Source organism: Peromyscus eremicus, unplaced genomic scaffold (genome assembly GCF_949786415.1).
Source record: "Peromyscus eremicus unplaced genomic scaffold, PerEre_H2_v1 PerEre#2#unplaced_563, whole genome shotgun sequence".
NCBI classification, from domain to species: Eukaryota; Metazoa; Chordata; class Mammalia; order Rodentia; family Cricetidae; genus Peromyscus; species Peromyscus eremicus.
The window spans coordinates 10,097-14,890 of NW_026734799.1; the positions used below are offsets into that span (position 1 = coordinate 10,097).

Sequence of the window (4,794 nt, forward strand, 5' to 3'; positions counted from 1 at the left end):
TAAAGCCTATTAATATCCATAGGCACATTATTCTATAAAGAAAGGGAAAGAGAGGTTAAGTTAGCTCTTTAAGTTCACATAAAAAAAATACTTCAGGGCTAGAAATAGACAGCAGTTAAGCTAAGTCAGGCTACACAGGGAAAGCTCCCAGGAGCATTTCAGTGATGGACCCACTGAGGCATGAAAACACCATCCCTTAGGATTTCAAATGCAAAAGGACAAACATAAAAATAGCAGAGTGCCTTTCATGTCACTGGTCCCAGACTGTCTATTCAGATTCTAGGCAGCAACCAGAATGGTGGGTCTCTGATCAGAAGGGAAGTAGGTTTGGCTTGGTGGAAGCCTGAGTTCAAGGGAATGGACTACACAAACCATGGCAGGGAGCCACGTTTTTACAAGTGTGCAGAAAAATAAGTTACGCATAGTTACTCAGTAGGAATGGGCATCTGATTTGTGTTTTATCTTTGGTGATTCTTGCCCCCCTTAAATTGATTGTGGGAATTGGAGGTCAAGGCAAAGTCTCAGCAGTACTAAGACATTCTACTTTGGGATTTAATACATTTTGCCAATAAGTATAAGAAGTAAAGCTATTTTGTTGGTGAAAAGCAAGGGTATCATGATCCCTAGTTGTGATGGAGGAGGGGTGGGAAGATGGTAAAGCAGAAAAGATGGGCAGGCAGAGTAGTAGGGCCGATCCAAGGGCAAGATAGATAGCTATGTTATGGCCCAGCCAAAGCTGTAGGAAGAATAAAGCTGGAAATTTCTTTTTATGGGGCCTGTGGTGGTTTAAAAGAAAATGGCCCCCAAAGGGAGTGGTACTATTAGGAGGTGTGGACTTGTTGAAGTTAGTGTGGTCTTGTTGGAGGAAGTGTGTCACTGTGGAGGCAGGCTTTGAGGCCTCATATGTGCTCAAGTCACCTCCAGTGAGACAGATCACTTCCTGTTGACTTCAAGTCAACACGTAAGAACTCTCAGCTCCTTCTCCAGCACCATGTCTGCCTTGATTCCCACCATGATGATAATGGACTAAACCTCTGAATTGTAAGCGAGCCACCCCAATTAGATGTTTTCTTTTATAAGATTTGCCAAGGTCATGGTGTTTCTTCATAGCAATAGAAACCCTAACGAAGACAGGACCTTGTGGTAGTTTGAAAGAAAATGGCCCCCAAATGGAGTGGTATTGTTGGTTATTTTTTCTATTCTTTTTCTCTTTGATCTTTGGTCTTATGTGGGCCCACCACCTAGCTCCCAAATAAATCACACACAGAGACTTATTATTTCTTATGAATGCCTGACCTTAGCTTGGCTTGTTGCTAGCCAGCTTTTCTTAACTTAAATTATCCCATCTACCTTTTGCCTCTGGACTTTTACCTTTCTCTTATTTCTGTATATCTTACTCTCACTTTTACTCCATGGCTGGCTGTGTGGCTGAGTGGCTGGCCCCTGGCATCCTCCTCTCCTTGTTTTCTTGCTCCTTCTTTTCTTCCCAGATTTCTTCTTCTATTTATTCTCTCTGCCTGCCAACCCTCCTATCCTTTCTCTTGCCTTGCTATTGGCCATTCAGCTCTTTAATAGACCATCAGGTATTTTAGATAGGCAAAGTAACACAGCTTCACAGAGTTAAACAAATGCAACATAAAGGAATGCTACATATCTTTGTATCATTAAATGAATATTCCACAGCATAAACAAATATAATACATCTTAAAATATTATTCTACAGCAGAGTGACACCATTAGGAGGTGTGGCCTTGTTGAGGAATTGTGTCACTGAGGGCTTTGAGGTCTCTTTTGCTCAAGTTTCCCTCAGTGTGACAGTCAATCAACTTCCTGTTGCCAATGAATCAAGATGTAGCACTTTCAGCTCCAGCACCACATCTGCCTGGATGCTGCCATGATCCCCATCATGATGATAATGGACTGAACCTCAGAAACTGTAAGTGAGCCCCCTCAATTAAATGTTTTCATTTATAAGAGTTGTAGTGGTCATGTTCTCTCTTCACAGCAATAAAAACTTAACTAAGACCAGCCCCATCCCTAGACAGAACTAAAGGCAACTAAGGAGTGCTAAGAACAGAAATAATCTTCCCCAGGGAAGAGCCCTCCAATTGGTCATAAAAATAAACAAAACAAAACCAAGTGGTCAGTCCTGAGATCATATATGTACACAAATGTTATGAGATAAGCAGGTTGTATTTATATTCAGAAATGTGTGTGTGTGTGTGTGTGTGTGTGTGTGTGTGTGTGTGTGTATGAGAGAGAGAGAGAGAGAGAGAGAGAGAGAGAGAGAGAGAGAGAAACTAATTTCACAAAATGAAAAAAATATTTTAAAAAGAGTCAGTTTTTAAAGTTGGAGATTTCTGGTTTGAGGAGATAGCTTAGCACTAAGAACACTTGCTATTCAAGCTTGACCTATGTTCAGATCTCCAGCACTCACGGAAGAAGCTGGGTGTGGCTGCATGCCTGAAACTCCAGCGCTCTGGAGTGCTTCAGAGGCCATCAGCCTCGCTCCAGATTCAGGAAGATGCCCTGTCTGGAAGGCATGAGGCGGAGAGTGATAGAGCAAGCCACTGGCCATGTTTGTGTCACCACGCCTGGCTGTTTCCAATGTGGCTTTGAACCCACAGAGATCTGGATGGAGCTCTGCCTCTGGAATGCTAGGATTAAAGGTGTGTGTGCCACCATTTTCTGGCCTCTATATCTAGTGGCTGCTCTGTTCTCTGACCCCAGATAAGTTTATTAGGGTACACAGTATACTGGGGAACACAATATCACCACACAGAAATGAGCTCACAAAAAGATATTGCCAGAGCTGGAATCGTGCATCAGCAAGGCAAAGAGCAGCAAGAATTGCTAGCAAATACCAAGATCTAGAGAGAAGCAAAGAAAGACCTTCCCCCAACCTTCTGAAGAAGCTCTGCAGTTCGAGGATCTTGCCGTTGCACCTCTACACTACAGAAAGACCAGAAAACAAGCTCTGTTGCTTAGGTTCTAGGCCAACAGGATGGCAGTACTTTGTTAGGGAGGCTCCTGGAACAGCTGTCTGCAGATGACTTTCAACTGTGTGATTACCGGTGTTTATGTGTCAAGTGAGCTGCTGGCTTTGGCAGTCTGTGTCCCTTGTACTATACCCCACTTAGGTCCCATCCTTTTACAGTGCCAGGAAGAACTTCACTAATCCCCTATCAAGGCAAAGTCTGGTAGGAAGATGGGCTGTGGGGGACCACTATAGAACAGAGCCAGAGCTTGACGGTCTTATCTGCATTCTGAGGGTTAAGATTTCCTCTTCCAGTACCAGCAGATGACAAATTCCTGTACTTCACCTTCTTCCACATCTCACCAGTATACAAGGAAGTTATGAGCCTTGGCTAATTAGAAGTGTAACTGTTGAGATAAACAGCAGAACCCAGAGTCAGGAGCAGCCAGGCCAGATGAGTGTTTGAATTTCGTCACTAGGACATCCAGGTCTTTCTTTCCTGAAGAAGGGGAACAGGCCAAGTTCTAGGATTAAAAAAAAAATCTTCTCAGTATGCAGCCAAGCTGAAAACTTCTATTAGGTAATAACCTAGGTGATATGGAGTCTTTGAGGGGTTCTCCCAGTTTCTGACTAGATCATGAAGGCGAGAACATGGAATGAGGTAATTAATTGTGCCTGGCATCTGACATTCAGGCCTCTCTGAAAGCTGCTCTGTTTTAGAAATAGTATATTCACCTTTGCTCCAAAGTCGAGGGCAATTTTACATCCAATCACTTACCAACTTACCCTGACTCTTTCTTTAAATGCATTCCAAGCGCACCCTATTTTTAATTCATTTGACCATTGTACTAGCTCAGGCTCACCACGTCTGCCTGGATTTGTACATGGCATCCTGACCAGGAACATGGCATCCCAACCAGGAACATGGCATCCTGACCAGGCCTCCTACCTCTATATTCCCTGTTCATTCCACATTGTCTAATACTATGTTCATTTAAAAACACAAATGTTGTCATTTCCTGGTGGTGAGAACCTGGTAGCCAACATCCTGCAGATCAACTTGCCTAAGTTCTATTGTGGCTATTGGGATATGTACCTTACCCACGATTCTCCATCTGTGAGAAAGACACTACAATGATAGGAAACACAAAGAGACTGTGAAAGACCCCTACTAGAAATCCACGGGAGAGCAGGCCCAGAGCCTGGTCGATAACACAACTGCTGCATTTCAACAAAGAAAGAGGCCCTACAGCTCCATTCTCTGCTCCTCCTCCTCCTGCAGAGGCCATGATCCAGCCTCCCCAACTCTTCCGGGTCCTCCTTTTCCTGCTGTGGTGCCCACACCCAACATGGGAGGTCTTCCCTTGATGCCAGTGATGGGCCCTCCTCCTGAGATGATGCCTGTGCGAACTAACTGCTCCTGCAATGAGGCCATCTGTGGGAGGCCACGTGTCCATAGTGCCTGGGCCTCCCACTCGCTTCATGATGGTGTCCACTGGGCCTGGCATAACTGGCCAGACAGATAAGAGCAGCAGGGCTCTTTATCTGTTTTTTATTACTTGTTCTGTTCACCAGGAGATCGCCATGCTGGGCCTGTGTGTTTTCTAGCTGTGTGACCAGGAAGAGTCCCCCTTCCTGACAGAGAGAGTCGTTTTGGAGGGGAGAATGGGGTTTAGAAAATGCAGTCTTCACTTGGATTGTGAAATGTGAAAATGAAACTGTCAGATGTTTTGGTTAAAAGAAAGAAAATATAAATGTCCTTGTGTTACTCTCCTGCTTAACCCCCCCTGGTACCCTCTTTATCTTCAGAGTCATTG

At 44.3% G+C, this 4,794-nt stretch overlaps 1 pseudogene; it reads left to right on the forward strand.

Annotated features, from left to right (window-relative positions):
- Positions 1-3,983: 3,983 nt before the first annotated feature.
- On the forward strand, positions 3,984-4,585 carry LOC131901871 (U1 small nuclear ribonucleoprotein C-like; annotated as a pseudogene).
- Positions 4,586-4,794: the final 209 nt, after the last annotated feature.